This window comes from Larimichthys crocea, chromosome XXII, assembly GCF_000972845.2.
Source record: "Larimichthys crocea isolate SSNF chromosome XXII, L_crocea_2.0, whole genome shotgun sequence".
NCBI lineage: Eukaryota > Metazoa > Chordata > Actinopteri > Sciaenidae > Larimichthys > Larimichthys crocea.
The window spans coordinates 14,453-34,946 of record NC_040032.1 but is presented as its reverse complement, the minus strand read 5'-3'; the positions used below and the strand labels follow the sequence as shown (position 1 = coordinate 34,946).

The window sequence follows — 20,494 nt, the reverse complement described above, 5'->3', positions numbered from 1 at the left end:
TGATCTAATCCTAATTTAATTAGATCTAATCAAACTTGATGTCATGTAACCTGATGCTGTTAGTATACAGTGATTGGATTGAATTGTAAATACCAGGGCCACTTTTGTTATGTTGACATCAGACGAGGAGTTTGAGGATCATTTCTTCAGTGTCAAAAAACAGCCGGAAATAGGAGCAAATATGAGTTTTAGAAGGCCTCCTGCTCAGTGCTGATGCCAGAAATTCACAAATAAGTTGTTAGCATTCATTTCAGTGCATCATTTGTATTCAGAGGAATGTATCTTGTATAATCAATATAACCAAAGGATCATTTAAATTCTGTAGAAGTTGATCCTTTGCTTGCAGGTCAGATCTCTGCTGGATAATGGATGACACCCACAGCCAATAGTGCCTGCCAAATGGGATGCAGAACGGCAGCAGGACAATCAGGAATATGCTAACATCCATCCATTATCTCTCTAATCACAGGGCACATAGAGACAAACAACCACTGACACTCACATCAGGTATTTAGTACTGGACAAATTTTTACTTTGACCTACAAGGTGAAAAGTCAAAGGATCAACAAACCTATCCACAGGGGAACATGAACCAAACTTCGTGGCAATCCATCCACAGCTTATGTCAACCTGCTGGTGCTAATGGCAAACTCAGGGGATCTCCAAAGTCATTAGAATTCATATTATTGGGAACATATATATCTGTACACTGTTTCAAAACAATGACCAATATACATCAGTCTGGGCCAATGTGGTGGAGTGACCAACAGACCAACTGTCCATCCCTGGAGCTACACTTTTGCTTTGACTAAAACACCTGTGTGGCTACCCTATGGATGTATTGTAAGTAATAAATACCAGACTCCAAAGATGGAGCTCGTTACACTGCATGTGGAGCGGCTGCGGAATGACTCTGCTCGGAACGACAGCGTACTCTGCCGTCCGCCAACTCACACATAATCCGTTTGTGATGCGCGCTACTGCGGCTCTGCCGGCCACCAAGCATCGCGAGAACGCACGACATCTCGCGAATTCACGCATAATCACACGCTATTGCCGGCTGTAGTCTCTTTGACTCCTGCAATAGCATTCCACACCGCATCTTTTCTGTTGGTGTCCTTATAATGTGACGGTTCCCTGGGCAATTTGGGTTTGTGCTCCCGTACCCAGCTGATTGGTGGAAACCCCTGGGCCCCTGGGTATAAAACTCCACCCACTAACTCTCTGTCTCTCTCTGGCAGGCTCCACCCACCACCAGGCTGCCTCATGGTTTTTGGTTTCTTTGTTTTCATGGCACAAAACACCTCACATCTACACATTTTCACTCATGCATACATGCACCTTCACCACTGATTGAGTGATTAACACACCCCATTGTTTCTTTGGTTTGTTTTTGGTAAAAGTTATTTGTTTTGTTTAGTTCTTTACAATAAATTACTTTAATTTTGGCCTTCAACCCGTGTCTCCCTTTTGTGTTTGTCATGGCTCTAGAGCCGGGTCGTGACAACATTGGGGGCTTGTCCGTTTTTTTGGTCCGTTTTGCTATGGCATTTGTAAGTATTTGGTACTCCTTTGGTTTTGCTGCGTGGTAGGCCTGTTAGCTGGTTAGTACATTTTGGTACAAGGCCAATTGTTTGAATGAAGTTGTGGTCTTACGACGTCATTTGTCTTTGTGAGGGTTTCCCTAGGGATTCCCTATGGCGTCCTGCATGTGTAGTTTCTCTTGTGTCTGATAGTGGGAAATATGCATGTTTGTTCGGGGGTTGTGGTAATTGTTTGTTTGTGGCTAAAATTTGTTTTGCAGGCAGTGAGAGGTTTGGTTTTTCCTGGTGTGTATGAACTGGAAATCAAGGTAAGGTAAGTGTGGTCTAGCAGGTATATTTAGTTGATGTGATCGGGTGTTCCCCTGTCAGGCACAGCGGCGTTACCTCTTTAGGTTTCGTCTTATTTGCTTTGTTAGTGTTGCGGTGACCGTGGTTAGACACATCCATGGTTTAGGGTGGGTCGCCAGGTTCTGGTTGCAGGTTCTGGTTACTGAAGCCCAATGGCCCCCTGGCCTTCAGTGCATAACTACCCACCACCAGTAACTGCATGAAGAGTAGGGTTGAGCTTAGCGAGGTAGTTTGTGGTTGAGGCAGGTAGAGGGGCACACTCACTTCCTGTTCATTCTAAATCATTCCAATTTTCGAAATAGACTAATCTTTACGTTTTCTTTGATTTTCACACACCAAGTTCATATGAATATTGAGGAGTTCATTGATTCTCCTTCAGAGAAGCTTTTAGATTTGTGCACTAAAGAACAACTGCTGAAAATAGCAGAGTACTATGATAATGATTGGAGAAAAAAGTCTCAAAAGTGTTACCTCATGATCCACCAGTAGGTCCACCTGTTACCACGTTGTCTCCAATGTTGACATCAGGGTTAACGTTCGAGCAACAAAATGAATTACTAATTGTAAGGGCTGACATCTACATTTAAAGCACCGCCCTGTCAGGTGGGGCCAGAGGTAGCTTTTATAGGGACAGGTGAGGGCAATTAGTACCTCTTTGTCTGAGGCCTGGTTGTGTGGCAGGGTTGCTGTGGCTGTGTGAGTAAGTAAGATTGAATGAGAAAGATGTGTTATATTGCCTTATGGGAAAACTAATGAGGCCTTTTGTATATTTGGTTGTGGTGTGACTGTCCTGAGGTGATCCAGATTGAGGTCTGTGGTCCTGTGCTGAAGAGGTATGTGTTAGAGAACTTTGGAGTTTCATTAAACTGTAAACATATCACTAATCTATGATCATCTCTTTAGGGAAAGACTCAGCTTCTCCTGTTTCAAACCAGAGTGGAGCCCGGCAACTATTGTGTCGCTTTTCAGCTGAGCCCCACATTGACTGAGGTTTAAGGCCAGACTGCTGCTTTGCCTGAGCCATTTCACCAAGGCTGTTGGCAAATGTGTGTATGAGATCAATACAGTTGAACTACTATGTAGATGGTTGAAGATTGCCTTTATATATATATATATTTGATTACACTGTACTGACACTTGTGAACCTGAACCAACTGAATCTCAGTGGACTCGTGTCTTTTTGGAGTTTTCTTTTATAGGCAAAGTCAGAGGGATGACACGTGGGGAGTAGTCATGGGATATGCACCCTTCCTTGCATGCAGTGTGGTAGGTGTGAAGTGTAGTGGTCACCTCACTGGATTGTAGGTTAGCTTGTCTTTGCAGTGGTTGCAGTGATTTGTGTGCACACGTGGTGGTTCCTATTGGGGTCCGTGATAGAATCTCCCCGCAGTAAGTACCCTGTCCTGCCTATTGTCATAGCCATTTTATCCTCTATTGTATTTCATGTTAAGCCCTTTGCTATTTATACAGTTAGGAACCAAACTGCCAGAAATATTTGGACAGTGACACAATCTTCATGATTTGGGCTCTGCATGCCAACACATTGGGTTTGAAATGAAACAACTACAATGGAATTGAAGTGCAGACTTTAAGGTTTAATTCAAGGGGTTGAACAAAAATATATAATTAAACATGTGGGAATTGTAGCTATTTATATACAAACGCTCCTCATTCCAGGGGCTCAAAAATAATTGGACAAATAAACATAACCCTAAGTAAAATGTTACTTTTCAATATTTTGTTGAGAATCCTTTGCAGGCAATGACTGCCTGAAGTCTGGAACCCATAGACATGCTTGTTTGTGGGTCTTTCTGCCTTAAGTTTTGTCTTGAGCAAGTGAAATGCATGCTCGATTGGGTTGAGATCAGGTGATTGACTTGGCCATTGCAGAATATTCCACTTCTTTGTTTTAAAAAACTCCTGGGTTGCTTTTGCAGTATGTTTTGGCTCAGTGTCCATCTGTACTGGGAAGCGCCATCCAATCAACTTTGCTGCATTTGGCTGAATCTGAGCAGAAAGTATATCCCTATACACAGAATTCATCCGGCTGCTTCTGTCTTTTGTCACATCATCAATAAACACAAGTGACCCAGTGTCATTGGAAGCCATGCATGCCCATGCCATCACATTGCCTCCACCATGTTTTACAGAAGATGTGGTGTGCTTTGGATCATGAGCTGTTCCAATTCTTCTCGAAACTTTCTTCTTCCCATCATTCTGGTACAGGTTGATCTTAGTCTCGTCTGTCCAAAGAATGCTGTTCCAGAACTGGGCTGGCTGATTAATGGTTTGCACCTTGTGGTGAATCCTTTGTATTTACTCTCATAAAGTCTTCTCTTTATGATAGACTTAGATACTGATACACCTACTTCCTGAGAGGCACCTGGCTGCAGACCTCCATTGTCAGGCCCCTACCTCCACTGTCAGGCACCTCCACTGTCAGGCCCGGAAGTGATGGCGTTTTTTGGGTTGTGGGGAGGTGGGGAGGACATTTTGAGAGTTTCATTTTCACCTGCTCTTTAAATTCGAGAGAGACCAGCGAGAGCACATATATACGAAAAAAGAAGAGTGAGCTTGTTCTCCGAGTAGCGGTGAGTTTCTGATTTTTATTATCCACAGAAAGTAAATGCATGATTTCTTGTGTTTATCGTCAGTATAGGTGCCGTTGTAGTAGTCGTTATAGGTCATTAATTACTAATTGTTACATGTCGGTTTGGGTTGTCGTTTTGAAACTAGATGACTTTGAAGTTAACTTTCACCAATGGTGGTTACATCAACACCTAAGGATTCTTAACTTTTTAGTGCATAACGTAAAGTAACTCTTTGCATTTGTTTGTATGTAACGTTGTGAAACATTTTTGTAAACTCTCCATGCATTAGTTGGGCATAGTCACAAAGTTGAAAACGGATGTGATCAACACGATGCAACACACCAGGATGTTTCGACGAGCTAATTAGTGATATCGCCTGTTTAAGTGCACAAGAAACATGAAAAGAGCCCATATTGATAATTAAATGACTAATATTTATCTTTAATGCAACTGTCTTTTAGAAACCTATCCCAGTCACTAAATCCTGGCAACTGGACAGAGTGAACTGGACTACAAATTCAGGTAAGAGTATAAAGTATGTATAATGCATGTATTTATTAATAGTTGAATACTTTAATACTGTAAAATAATAATTACATAACTGACTTCTTTCTGATATCTAGGATTTTCCACGACAACCATACAGGATTGACTGTGGCATCTTAATGTTGATGGTAGTAGACATCATTTGTTATACTGTATATTAATTATTTGTAATTCTGTGCCCTTTACACCACATGGATGCTCCCTATGACTTTTCTGTTGTAAGGTGAATCATGCAATCAAAGTAAGCTCAAATTTACAACAACAAAACACTTATTATGACATAGTGTGAGTTTCTTTTTGTTGCTGTTCATTTTCCAGCTGGACATGCCACTTTTGTGACAGTGGTGGTGTATCATTCCTTATGGAAAATTTTGACCTTGGAAGGTGAGACTGCAAAGATTGTTATTTGACCTGAAGTTGTTACAAGAATTTTTTATTTATTTCTATTGTTTGAGCCATGGAAAGCTGTTCGCCCACTGGACAGATGCATCTAAAGCCCTTCTGCGAGGTGAGGTGCTACCAGTGTTTAGGATGACAAAAAGGAAGGTGGATGACATTACTGAGGTCAGATTTTTATTTTGTTTGAATTCTGTCTGAGTTTGTTTTGTTTCAGGTATATAGGTAAATAAAGTGTCTAGATAATGCATAATTGGTTTTAAAAATTTACATTTGTTGAGTTCTCTAATATGTCTAGGCCTATTAGAGGAGGGCAATGATGGAATCTTTTCTCTTTTTTTTCTTTTTTGGAGCTTGTGTTTTGAATATTACAACTGATAATTTTGCTTATCTATATATTTTCAGGAAGAAGAGCAGCAGGCAGAGGTCTCACCTACTGTCAGACCTGCCGATGTGGACACACCAGTGGAAGGCGTAAGCTTTTTCACAGTATCTATTGGTCAGATACTGTTGGTGTGGCAGCTACTGTATGGCATAGACATCTTTCTTTCTGTCTTTTCCATAGGACTCGGTTGAAGATCGCATTCTTCATAATTGCAAACATTAAGCAGAGTGGGTTGAGGCCAACAAACCACTGTTCTCAACTAGTGGACCTGCCTGACATTCTGAGCATGGGGGAGGAGGAACAGGCAGAGGCTGCTATACAGTATGGGAGATTGTGGCAAGAAGAACTGGATGACAATGAAAGAGAAGTGATCCTGGAGCCATTCAAGTTTACTTTTAACAACCCTGACAACATGTAGATTTCTTGTGATGAAATAATGGACAAAAAAAATTATCTGGCATATTGTGAATGTCACACTGAGTAACTTTGAGAGTAAAGGGCTACAGAACATTTGAACATGTTGTGACCTGATGTGTGTTTTTTTTTTTTTGTGTGTGTGTTTTCTCATTGATCACTTAATAATTTGACTTGGATTATACTGTAGATTTCAAGAGTTGGTTTAGTATTTAGTGGTCCTTAGGTGTTCTAGCAGCACAAGAATATAATTAGCATAGACATAGAACCAAACATGAAATTTATGGTGGTTAAGAATAAAAATACAGAATAATACAACAGAAAAACTAATTGAAACAAATATATAGAAAAAGAGCAGTGCAATAATGATAATAAATGATGATTAAAAAAAGGCAGTGAAGTACTCTGTATAGTACACAATAAAATGTATAGGCCTATGACATCTTATGAGATGTTGGCTTATGAATCTATCTATCTATCTATCTATCTATCTATCTATCTATCTATCTATCTATCTATCTATATCTCTATCTATCTATCTATCTATCTATCTATCTATCTATCTCTCTCTCTCTCTCTCTCTCTCTCTATTATATATATATATATCATATTATCTATATTCTAATATATATATATATATGAGTAATAGCTTAAGAGAAAATGTGCACTGACCAAACAAAAGTTTACTATAAAAACAATATGTACAATATTGAAATATTTTATGACATTGTTTACTAATTAATTCATTTGTGAGGAAAACGATTCAACTGGAAGTGCATTCACAAATTCGCAATTTTATTTTGAAATGTATCCCTTGCATTTCCGGGCCTGACAGTGGAGGTCTGCAGTTTTATTTTGAAATGTATCCCGTTTATTTCCGGCCTGACAGTGGAGGTAGGGGCCTGATAGTGGAGGTCTGCAGCCAGCATCTCTTGTGTACTTCCAGGAGAGTGTTCTTTACTTGAGTGGATGTTGTGAAGGGTTTTTTCTTCACCATGGATAGGATTCTGCGATCATCCACCACTGTTGTCTTCCATGGACGTCCAGGCCTTTTTGAGTTCCCAAGCTCACCGGTGCACTCTTTTTTTTTTTCAGAATGTACCAAACTGTTGATTTGGCCACTCCTAACATTTTTTGCTATCTCTCTGATGGATTTCTTCGTTTTTTTCAGCCTCAGGATGGTCTGTTTCACCTCCATTAAGAGCTCCTTTGACCACATGTTGTGTGTTCACAGCAACAGCTTCCAAATGCAAACATGGTCCCTTGAAAAAGAAGCGGCTATGATTTAAAGAGCTGCAATTCCTAAACCCTTGCTCCAACTTGGATGTGAATACTCTCAAATTATAGCTGAGAGTCTGCACTTTAAGCCTATATTGATTATAAAATTGTATCCTGAATATGTTTTCGTAAACAGCTAAAATACTGTACATTATATAACTGTAACTGTATATTAGTAGTTTTCATTATTTTAGTATTGTGAAATAAAATAATTTTGACTAATATGGCAGTTTCTCCTCTTGTTTTCAGGTCCGTTGCCAATCTAATTCTTTTTAAATAAATATTCCTTAAACTGAATGCACGTCTCCCGCTCTTTTTGAGTCCTTTAAAACTTGTGTCCACACTCAGATAGTCGGTGTCTAGGGCTGATATAGCTCTCTTCTGTCTATTTGCTCCCCTTTGTAACCTGGGTGGGGTCACATAATGCTTCAGTTGGAACATGATAAGTTTAAGTTGAGAGCAGAATTGGAAAAAGAGAAGATGCGGCAGCAGACAGAGCAGGCCAAATTAGATATGGAGCAAGCTCGGTTGTCGTTGGTTAGAGGGGGAAAACTGTCATCTGGTGATGCCAATAGAAATTCTTCTGATGAATTTGATGTTTTGGGGCTTTTGCCAAAGTTTTTAGAGAAGGATCCCGAGTCATTTTTCTCATTGTTTGAATGAGTGGCTGAAGTGCGTATCTGGCACGTACACTTATGCTGCAGTGTGTGCTGACTGGCAGAGCGCAGGAAGCTTACTCTGCGTTAAGTGATGCTGAAAGTAAAAGTTACTCTGCTGTGAAGTCAGCGGTACTGGGAGCTTACGAGCTTCCGGAAGCTAATAGGCAACGGTTTCGGACATGGAAGAAAGGAGAAAATCTGAGTCATCTTGAGTTTGCACGAGACCTGAATTTACATTTCACTCACTGGTATTCTGCATCGGAGGTGAACGACTTTGAAGGTTTATGTGAACTTATGGTGCTTGAACAAGTTGCAACAAATATCAGTGAACAGAAGGAAAAAATGCAGGTGAAGCAGCAGCCTTGGCTGACGAATTAATGTTGACGCATAGACTAGAGTGTTGATCTGCATACGATATTGGTGATGGTTGTGCCGTCGGTGGTGTTGGATCCAGCAGGATAAAACTTTTACAGTGGGAGGTAGACGTAATAGTGGATTGCGTGAACAGGTAAGAGTTTGCAACTACTGTCATAAACAAGGACATTGGAAGGCAGATTGCCATTTATTAAAACAGAGGCCTACAAATTTAACCTTTGAAGCCCAAGTAAAAGGGATAGGTTTGGCTGAACCTGTTTCCTTTGTCACCACTCCAGTTAAAGATCCTGTGTTACAGACCAAAGACTCTGGGACTGCAGATCTGGCTCCATACTGGCCCTTTGTTTTGAAAGGATTTGTGTCTATGATAGGAAGCACAGAAAATGTGCCTGTGACAATTTTGAGACACAGATGCTCTTGACTCTTTCATTCAGGCTATAGTTTTGCCATTCTCTAAGGAGTCAGAAACTCGCAGTTCAGTTCCTGTTCGTGGGATGGATTTAAATGTATTGTTTGTTCATTGCACAAGGTGATACTTGACCGTGACTTGTTTCAGGGGAGGCTCAGTTGGCTGTGCGCCCTGCGTTGCCGATCTAGGGCATCTCTGTTATCCTGGGTAACGACTTGGTAGGTGCGCGTGTGTGGGCAGATGTAACTCCACCTGTGGTGGTTTCACCAGTGCCACGGGTGGGAGTGGAACCAGATGAGAGTGAAACTGATTTTCCAGAGGCTTTCACAGCCTGTGCTGTAACGTGGGCCATGGCTGCGTTAAAAACGGAGTCTGCAACACAGTCAGACAAGGAAAATGGTTGTTGAAAATTTCCGTTACCCCTGTCTGATTTTCCTCTGTCAATATCCCGCAGTGATCTGGTGGCAGAGCAGCAAGCTGATTCCTCTCTCAAGGGGCTGATGAAGCAGGTTTGGTCTGAGAGTGAGGTGCAGGACGCCGCTTGTGGTTATTTTCTTCAGGACTCACTGTTGGTGAGGAAGTGGTTGCAGCACAGTGAAGTCAAATCAAATCAGATTTTATTTGTATAGCCCAAAGTCACAAAGTGTAACATAGTTACACTCAGTTTGTCTTAATTCGTTCCATGTTTCTACTAACTCTCCTCTCATTTCAGATCCCACCTTTCAATCAGCTCATTTCCCTCACCTGGTTTTCCCCGCCCATCTCCTCACCTGCAGTCCATTTGCTCATTAGCCCTCAGCACATATATACTGGTCCATTTCCACTTCTTCCCTGCCAGATTGTCTTGTGTTTTTTGCCAAGCTCTTCAGTGATTCCAGTTTTGTCTTCTTGTTCTGACCCTGTTTTGCCTGTTCTGCACTTCGGATACCTGCCTGCCCCTTGTTGGATTTGTTTGCCTTTTTGATCTCCTGGTTTTGACCCTGCCTGTACCTTGGACTGACTAAACTGATTTTTCCCTTAAACTTGTTTGCCTCTGAGTCGTGCTTTTGGGTTCTCCTTGCCAGTACCAGCCCTGTGACACAAAGTACATTTGCCTCTGAGGGCTTTACAATCTGTACAGGGAGTGACACCCTCTGTCCTTAGACCCTCGGTTCGAGTGAGGAAAAACTTGCCCACAAAAAACCTTTAACAGGGAAAACAGGTGGAAGAAACCTCAGGAAGAGCCACAGAGGAGGGATCCCTCTCCCAGGACGGACAGACGTGCAATGGATGTCACAGGGAGAGAGGCTGGCTGGCTGGCTGGCTGGCTGGCTGGCTCGCTCTTCATGAGCCACTGCTGTGCAAACACCTCCACATTCCCTGTGAGAACTCCAGCCTTAGTCTGGCCTTCACGTTTAACTTCCACAGAGTCACAGCATCAAGACTTGGCCCTCCCTGCAGTCTGTCCCTACGAGTCAGGTAGATCGACATTTTTGCTTCTCCAATTAAAAAGTTCAGGAGTTGGCACTTTGCTTTTTCTGTCTAATCTAACTCCACAAATAAAAATAGGGATGGTAAAAATGACACCAAACAGGTTAAAAACACGAGTTAAAACATTAAAGATTCCTGCCAATCTGCTGCACTCAGTGAAAACATGGAAGATGTTTTCAGTCAGACCACAGAAAGGGCACTCGTTTAAAACACTGTGATTAATGACCGATAAAAAGGCGTTGGTTGCAATGGCACCATGTACAATTCTCCATTGGAGATCTCCAGTTCTCTTTTTCAGAGGAGGTTTGTACAGAATTGTCCACTGTGGGCTCAGCCCGCCCAGCCTCTCAGTCCACACACATTCCTGTCTATTGCACAGGCCCATTCTGTGGATAGTTTTTACACAGCTTGTGTACAGAGTCTTTTTATCAGCCTTGTGCAGGCTTAGTTTTTCTCCAATGTTTGTTTTTAAGAGAGGGCCGCTGAGCTCCGCAAACCCAGGGCTCAGGTAGATCTCTGGGTAAGGGTCTTTGGGGTCTGGTTCAGCCTCTCCTCTGCTGTGTCTGAGGAGAAGGCCTCTCTCCTTCTCTGTCAGCCTCTTCCTCCAGAGCTCCAGGCTCTTCTCTATCAGACGGACAGCGCGCACTCCCAGCACAGAGCTCAGAGCCTGACTGTCCGTGAGCGTTGGTCCTGCTGCATTCACCAGCTGACTCAGGCAGATGACCCCTGAGCTGCACAGCGCCCCCATCAGTCCAGGTACAGCGCTGCAGCTCACGTCCAGCCTGGCACCACAAATTAAAGGCTCCTTTAACAGCCAGTGCAGAGAGTCACACTTATCAGTCCTTTTAGTTTTAAACAGCATCCAGGATTTAAAAGCACCCTGATAAAAAGGAGGCAACCCACCTAACTTTAGAAATTTAAAATCAGTTATAAACAGAGCAGCATCCAGCCCCAGGTTGTTGACACGCCTGAATATGCAGCTGGCCATGTCCCTCCACACCAGATCTTCAGGTCCAGTCAGATATTTCTGGATGAACTGGAGCCTGAAGGTGGCTGTCCTGCTAGCCAGGTGGACCAGGCCCTGGCCCCCCTCCTCTCTGGATTAAAAACAACACAGACTGAGGTACCCAATGTAATTTATCCCAAAAAAAATTCACTATCTTTACCTGGATTTGGGCAATCAGACCTGATGGAGGGTCCAAACAGGCTAACCGGTGCCATAGCAGGGAGGCCACCAGGTTATTGAGTGTGCCTGAAAGCGCACATTATATGTTATCCACCGCGCTTATTCTGCTTATTGAGTGTGCCTCTGAAAGAGCACACTCTTTAAAACCTCTCTGGCTTATTATTGAGTGTGCCTGAAAGAGCACACTCTTTAAAACCTCTCGGGCTTATTCTTATTATTCGTCTTCCGTTTCTTCCGTGTTTTTTTCGGTTCGCTTCTCCTCCCAGAGTTTTGTCGCACATATCACAAACGGGTATCAAAACGACCGGCTCGGCCGGGAATCAATGGCTATGTCTTTTCTAAGAGTTTCGGCAAACGGTTTTGCCAAAAATCCAGAAAAACGAAGCCAAAAAATGAATGGGTGTGTATTGCGAGAACTTTCAGCAGCTAGAGTGCGTGATGTCATCGCTAGAGTGGAGAGGGGGAGAGAACGATCAGTGAAAAAATAAAACGGATTTGACCACCGTGGACTCAAATGCCCCACTACAGACACGATTTCTACATAGAAACGTAGCAAAATTTGTTGTATCACTCACATTCGCCTGCCAAAGCTGTCAGACATATAGTTTTGGCTCCATACAGGCTAATTGATTGACTACTCCCCACCAAAGCCTCATATACTCCAATGTTATTTTGAGGATAGAATTTTCTGAAAGGAGGAGGGAGCAATTGTGCTTTCTCTGACTCCTACGGCCAAAGTTTATATAATTTTCGCCTGAAACTTGGCACAGACATTATACACAAGATGAGCATTCTTCTGGTCATTTCAGATTTTGGTTTCAGGCATACCTCATAGGTTTTTTTTGGCCACCTTCGAGGGGGATCATTCAGACATATACTGTGCATTTAGGGGGACAGACAGGCTGCATGCAACACCTGTGACTAAATACTCTGACCTGCAGCTCACCCTGGTTGCTTGGCAACCTCAAGCATGCATCTCTCACAAACACAAACACATAGATAGAGAGACAGACACACCACACACAGGCAGACAGACAGACAGGCAGACACACACACACACACACACACACACACACACACACACACACACACACACACACACACACACACAAACACACGCAGTTGGAGGAGCAGATGCAGTCTGTAATCCCACCTGACACAGGTTCACTTTTCGCCAAAGCCTCTAGAAGGAGCAAGAGGAAGCATGTTCTGGACACGGTCTTAATGTCAGGACGGAGAAAACAGAAAAGTGGATAAACTGGAAAAAAGTGTTAAACTCGGAAAAACCAAAGGAGGTCTCCCCGGCGACCACGCCTGCAGGAGTGCAGTTGGAGGATTTGCTCGGGTGAAGAATCGCAGTGGTGAGAGATCGTCCTGCTGTGCTAATGCTAAATGCTAAAACGCTAATGCTACAAGCTAAACGGCTAAGTCCGTGAGCTAACCACTAGCCTCAATGCTAATATCGGAGCGCTAGCTCCGGGGCTAATCAGCACTGCTAGTCACACCAAGTATTGATGAATAAGCTCTGATGTAACAATTTTGTCTAGCTTTTACTTGAGTTATGGTGTGCTATGAGTGTGACTGTGACCATATTTGTTTATTTTAAGCACATTAAGTTATGGTTTCTGTTGTGGTGATTCAAACCACCCCGAATTCTGTAGACCTGATGTAGACGAGAGATATTGAGTTTAAAGAAGACAAAGACCGTACTCCAGTTTCACCTGTTGCAAGAGGGAGAACACCGCTTTGACGACTCCGCAGTCCGTTCACCATCACACCCAGCTGAGTTCTGAACTCTCTCAGGCTCCAGCTAGTTTTTTAATTCACACAAGCGGTTACATATTTGTTATTATCTTCTACGGGTAGTCTGCTGGGTGCAGCCGTTGTCCTTGGGTACACTCTGTGCCTAGATTCAGATGCTTTGTAACAGTTTTCTAGTTGTGCTCACACACATACTCAGGCGTGGGATTGCCTCAGACACAAACTGTAATCTGCAAAACACTCTGCTGGTTATACAACTTCTTAAAAGCAATAGTTCAACATAATCACACGGTTTAATATCTTAAATGATTATTGGCACTTCAGATAATATAATCCACAATAGTAAGATGTTCTGTGTCTGCTTTCAGTTCTAACCAAGGGAAGTCTCTATTTCTCTGCTTATCTGCTCGTCTCTCTCTCTGTGTGTAGGCCTTGAACCTGCAACTCCTGCAAAACACTTATACTAGTTACACAACACTCAAAAGCAATTACTCTGTGTGACCTTATACTTACCCAGATCCATTTAACACACATCTATTTTATTCAAACATTATTATACATTTCCACAATTCCCCCTTTTGATCTTTACTAAAAGATCACCTTTTTGTTTTGGGAAAACTTCATTCCCCCTTTTGATCTCTCCAAAAGGATCAATTTACATGTTGTTTTCCTGGATCTAACATTTTACTGTGAGTGTCCCCCTTTTTGCATGGAGATCTACAATTTTGGGTGGGGAGCTCACAGTAAATCCAGAGGATGATAGACACAATTACAATAGAGATAACAATCAAAACCACTACTAATGGGGAGGAAATGTGGTTATGCATTTACGTATTCAACCAAACCCTTTTGTTTTACGGTTAATAAAAATGAGTTGAGTAAATATAGCAAGCAAAACCTTCTGGTTGATAGACCTTTTTCTATCTCTGTGTCCTAGGCGGTACCACCCCTAGGAGAGTTTGGCAACCTTATTTATGGCTATATCAACACAACTCTTTAGCAATGTACGACGTGATTAATAACACCGAGTGAGTAAATGTAGATAAAAAGTAAAAGTTTAGTTGGATGAATAATAAAACTGAACACGATGCCTCTTGAAAGTCTTCTTTCTTCAGACCCCAGGGGTAGACTGCCCTGGAGCCTAGGATCACCACCAGGGGATTATTCTGCCCTTTTGTTGAGTGGGATCTGTTTCTGAGTCAGCCGACTCATGCTCTTTTCTTGGAGAGTTCGTCTGGATCTCGCTCCAAGGAACGCTGTGGCTCTCAGTTGCTGCGCACTGGCTCCAATGGAACCAGGTGTCTCCTTTTCCCCTCAGGCGGACGGCGTGGGAGGTTCTCTCTGTCACTTGGAATGGTCCTGTCCACCTTGGCTCCGACCACTTCCTCTTGGTGACCCTAAGCAGGACCCACTCTACCTCTGGCGGTGGAGTATGTTGTCCTCCTTCCTGCTGGCTTGTGACCTGTTGAGAAAATGCTGACACCAAGTCTGCAGTTCGTGAAAATAAGCTTTGGTTAGATTCTGATCATCACATGTAGCAAGAGAGGGTCGGAATGTGGTCCGGGAAAGCCCTCCCCGTCTGCAACTCGTGTGGGATAAACCTCGTGGTTTGATTTACTGAGCTTCTGATAGACATCAGACTAGTGGTAGGCGTCTAGCCAATTTAATTTGGTCTGTGCACAGATTTGCCCAATCTTGTTTTGACAGTTTGATTAATTCTTTCCACTTTACCTTGTGATTGGGGATGATATACTGTACCAAAAGCGTGTTGAGCCCAACATGGCCTCTACCTTCTGGAGATCTTGGTTCTTAAAATGGGTGCCATTATCTGACCTGATCTTCTCAGGAAAACCATGTCTGGGGTTAAATTTGTACATTGTTCACATGTTTTGATCAAGTACTGAGCCATGTCTTTAAGAAACGGATGCCACCAGTTATCAAGATTTCTCATTATCTGTGCTACGCCTACATATCCCACCCCATGAGCTTCTTCCATGGCTGTCTGTCTTAGTCCTGGAGGTAAAATGAGTCGGCCGTCTGGTCCTCTCCATAGTCCGTCTGTCTCTGTGCACCCTCTGGCTTTCCACAGTGACTTGTCTTGGGGAGACGCCTTATTTTGTAGTTCGATTACTCTGGTCATGTCGATTTCTGGTTGTAGCTCAGTCTCTGAACACATAAGTACAGTCTTTTCTGTCCTGTCAATGTACCCTGCTGTCTGTTTTGCTGCTTGGTCGGCTGCGTTGTTTCCCTGTGTCACTCTGTCTGTCCCTACATTGTGTCCTTTACATTTTATGACTGCTACTTTTTTGGGAAGCAATAGTGCTTCGGCCAATTCTTTCATCTCAGTCTCATGTCTGATTGGTTTGTTACTGGCTGTCAGAAACCCTGCTCTCAACCACTGCCTTAACTCTACATGCACTGCTCCTGCTGCGTATGCTGAGTCTGTGTAGATGTTGACTTCCTGTCCTTCTCCTAGTCTGAGTGCTTCAACGACTGCCACTCCTTCTGCTCTTTGCGTCACTAGCTGTAAATGTCTCTGAGTTGACGTAAGCCACCACACTATGTGTTGTCAGGACGTTTAACTGTGACCCATGACTATGTGTGCAGTTTTTTGTATTAGCTTTGCTATCCCTGCCCCGTGTTGTGTGCAGTCTGGGTGTCTTTTTCCATATGTCTTAGCATTACACTATTGTACATCAGTATTATCCTATCCCCCCTTTTCTCTGGAACCGAATACCATTCATTCAGTTTTCTGTTACAGAGACATCTAGGTGGAAGGTAGGTGGTAATTTGGCGTGGCTAGCTCTGCTGCGTAAGCTAATGCTTGTTCGAGAGTGATAAATGCTGTCTCATGGCTCGCTTTACCATGCTCCTAACTCTTTAGCCTGATGTTGTGGGTGCAGAGCCAGTGAGATGTGGTGCAGCCTGTCCGACCTCATGTACCACTCTAATTGTTCTGGACTCAGTTACCCCCCGCCGCTACCCCCTCAGGCGCCACATATATGTTCTGGATGTTAAATACCCATCTTTCCCTTCCAATTGATCCTGAAATTTGTCTTGATACCAATCTGTCTGCAGCCTATCATAAAACAGAGTTACTGGGGAGGATCGGGGGTGGAGAGCACATGGCTCGAGAGCGACAGTCCAGGGCTTCCACTGTAGGTAGGCAGAAAGCACACCGGGTTGTTCGACACGTTTCTAGTGGAGCATTCCCCAATAAATGTCGCAGCATATGTTTCTTCAATGGGTTGGAGTAGATACTGCCCTCCAGTGGCTGGTCCTTTACAGTGGAACATGGTGCCATCAGGTACAGTCCCTTTAATCCATCCGGACTACCGAGGATAGAGGCTCCCAGTTTTATCAGGAGGTCTCTTCCTAAAAGTTTAGTGGCACTGTGGGGGAGTGCACATACGGTGTCTCACGTCTGTCCTCCTACTTTCATTGCAGCATTGGATCTGCCCGGTTAATGCTGTCTTGGCCTCTCTGTGGGGTGTGTCATTGTTGATATTGGTCTCCCACCCCTCCCAGCGGTCCCATTCTGTGACTGGCATCTGGGTGGCGCCTCCTCCTCCAGTTGGGCATAGGGCGGTGCCGGGTGTAGGGTAAAGGCGGGCCATTCTGTCCCCTCCCACTTCCGGCCGGGTAGGGGTTAGCTGGATCCACTCTGCTGTTTCTATGGGGGCGAGTCACGTTGCCAATGGCCTTGAGCTCCACAGTGGTGACAACGATCTCCAGGTGCGCCGCCCACCTCATTTCGTTTCCACCCCTTCCTCGTCCCCCTCTCCATGCGCCCCTCCCCCTCGGATACTGCCTGTCTCTGTGTGGTGGCTGCAAAGGTGGGGGCTGTGGTGCCCAGTGGGGCACCGGACAGAGGTCTGGAGTCCCTACCTGTTGGGCGTTTATCCCTGTGTCTTTGCTCTTATCTAGAAACTCTCTGGGATTTTGCTTAGGATCCCATTTTATCTTGGGCATGGCTGCTACATTGGGGAGAGGATACTTAGCTCTCATGGCCCTGCCTACTGCTGTGCTGACGCGTGTGAATGGTGTGTCATCGCCTAGTGGGTTTGTTTGTGGTCTATCTCAATTTCCCTAACGTCTGCTCCAGTGAGGGCACCTGGATATAACTGCCCTGAAGTCTCCTAAGGCTAATCTTGTCCTGCGGTCAGGCTATCAAGCTGTGCAAGCCACGGGGTGCCTCCTTCACTTATGGGAGGTAATTTAACAACCAGGGCTTGTACATCACCTATCCCAAAAGGGCGATTATTTGTCTCAGTTGCTGGACTGAATGAGTGGCATCATAAGTTTCTGATTAGCTTGTGATTTAGATCTAGTGGTCATAGCGTGTGAGGGGCGCCGGATGTCATCATAGTTACTGTGGGAGTTATAATCAAACGGGTATAGCTGAGGGTTCATCTCTCCTTTTCTCGGATCCTGCCACCTCCCTGTTATCTCAATCTCTACCCCTACTTTCTCTCCTTTCCTTTTCCTCTCCTGCCGCTTTTGCTTCGGCCCCACAACAACTTACCTAACCGTCCTTATCACTTTCTGTCTCTTCCTTCTCACATCCACGTACCCATACAACCTTACTCACCTCTCTCTCTCTGTTTCATAATCTCATCTGTGTCTTTACTACCGTGGCATGCTCCGCACTACACGCTGCTCTCTAACAGCTGTTCAGTCACAGTCTTGTACGAGCTGCTGGGTCCCACCCCCCATTGTCTGTTCTCTGTCAAACTCTCCGTCCATTTTGTCAGAGTCTGTCTTCAAACTGCCAAACTTTATCAATTTACCACTATCGGATAAGAGTGCTCTAGAGTTTTCTAAATAAAAGTACTATTGATCTTTTGTTCTACTATTCACAACACAAATAAATTCTTAATCTAAATCCGTGAGCCTAGCAGTCATACACATTCACATACATGCTTTCCCCAAAATTGTCTTTCTTCCGTGTGTGCGGTGTATTGACTGGTTTTGTAGGAGTGATTATGGATGTTCCAAACTACGCTATTGTGTTTCCAGACGTGCTTCTAAGTTTTACTGGGACTTTTAACTTCAATCTTGTTGTTCTAGTGTACTTTATTTTGCACAAACTCACGGGGGGTTTTGCTTCTCACAGATTAGTTATGTTTGTATCTAGGTCTGGCGACTAGCCTTGAATCATGATACCAGCCCTTATATATTAGTCCATGTGGACGAGGACTGTTCACTTACATCCACACCGCCTTACTGTGAACATTACACGAGTTCTCATTTGGTTATTTGTGTAATTAATATGTTAATTGCTATGTAAATGCCATATCTATATATATTATAATATATATATTTTTTATTAATATATGTGACCTGGTTGCTGTTAGAACATAATCCATTTGGTAATCATAATATACTTCATAATGATTTACCTTTTTGCTACTGAGAATTGTGATCTTATTTTTGCCCCAAACTACCAGTTTCGTTACAGCACATTCTTCGCTACAGAATAGTAGGACCCATTTTAAAGTCCTTCATAAGTTCAGATCTGAGCACTTGAAGTAATATCGTGTTTGATCTCGATTACGTCACCCACAGTTTGATGACTAAGCTCTTGATTGTAACAATTTTGTCTAGCTTTTACTTGAGTTATGGTGTGCTATGTGTGTGACTGTGCCCATATTTGTTATTTTAAGCACATTAAGTTATGGTTCTTACTTGTGCACCCTTACAGAGTTTACATTTTGTTATTTGTGATAATTCATATGTTCATGGCTATGTAAATAGCTATATATATATCTATATGTTGATGGTTACTGTTCGAAAATCATCATTTTGGATCATAATATACTTATAATTATTTACCTTTTGTACTGAGAAATTTGTGATCTATTTTGCAATACAAGTTTAGTTTTTAAAGCACTTATTTCTCTACCGAATATAGAGACAAATTTAAAGTGATTCATAGTTTAAGATCTGAGAAATTGAAGTAATATGTTCTGACCTCCTACTTATTAGTCAAACCAAGTAGTATTGATGAATAAGCTCTGATGCTAACAAAATTTTTGTCTAGCTTTTACTGAAGTTATGGTTGTGCTATTGTGTGTGACTGTGACCATATTTGTTTATTTTTAAGCACATTAAGTTATGGTTTCTTACTGTGAACTTACAAGAGTTTACATTTGGTTATTTGTGATAATGGATATGTTAAATTGCTATGTAAATAGCATATATCTATGTGATGGTACTGTTAGAAAAATAATCATTTGGTATCCTAATATACTTATAATTATTTACCCTTTTGCTACTGAGGAAATTGTGATCTTATTTGCATAAAGTTTAGGTTAAAGCAACTTATTTCTACAGAATATAGAGACAATTAAATTGATTCATAGTTTAAGTCTGAGAAATTGAGAAAAATGTCTGATCCTACTTATTGTAGCGTCCGGTTGTGGGAAACCCTTGGATTCGATAGAGCCTGTCTGGAGGCTATGGAGCGGATGGAGCCAGAGAGAGGACGGATGATGGCTGAGCCGGGACCTGGCGGATCGTAGACAGTACACTGCGGGAATTGCATCCTTTTGCTCACTTTTTACACATACACACACACCCACACAATCTGTGGCTGGACTGGACACCTAAAGGGTTTGCAGATATAGTGAAGTGAACAGAACAATAAGGAAAAAAACCGTACAGCTGCGCAAACTTTTTATTTTGTTTATTATTTTCTTATACCTACCCGGGGGTAAAGGCTGTTTTATGTATTCATGTGTTTTATTATTCTCCCAGCTTCATATTAAAAAAATAGGGGGGAGCATTGTTCTCATTAACAAAAAAGAGCCACAGGTTGTGTCTTCATGTGCATCGGTTGGTACACCTGGGCTCCGTAGTCGAATTTAAATCTTCTGTTTTTATTTTGCCATTAGTTCCAGTTATTTATTATCATACTAATACTTTTTCTGCTTCAGCAGGGTTACACTAATATAAACTGTTAGCCCATCCGCGCTACCATGCTAATGTTAATCAAGGCGAAGCTAAAACTGCTAAATGTTAACATGCTTGCTAACATGCTATGTTAACTGCTAGCCCATTAGCGCTAACATGTTAATTCTACCATGCTAATGCTAACTGCTTAGTCCATCATCGTTAACATGCTACTGCA

At 42.8% G+C, this 20,494-nt stretch overlaps 1 long non-coding RNA gene across 1 annotated transcript; it reads left to right on the top strand.

The window, feature by feature from the left end:
• Nucleotides 1-5,291: 5,291 nt before the first annotated feature.
• Nucleotides 5,292-6,563, top strand: LOC113744401 (uncharacterized). The gene is made up of 3 exons (XR_003461489.1): nt 5,292-5,593; nt 5,831-5,899; nt 5,991-6,563. It is a non-coding gene; the product is annotated as an uncharacterized LOC113744401 (long non-coding RNA).
• The last annotated feature ends 13,931 nt before the right edge of the window (nt 6,564-20,494 follow it).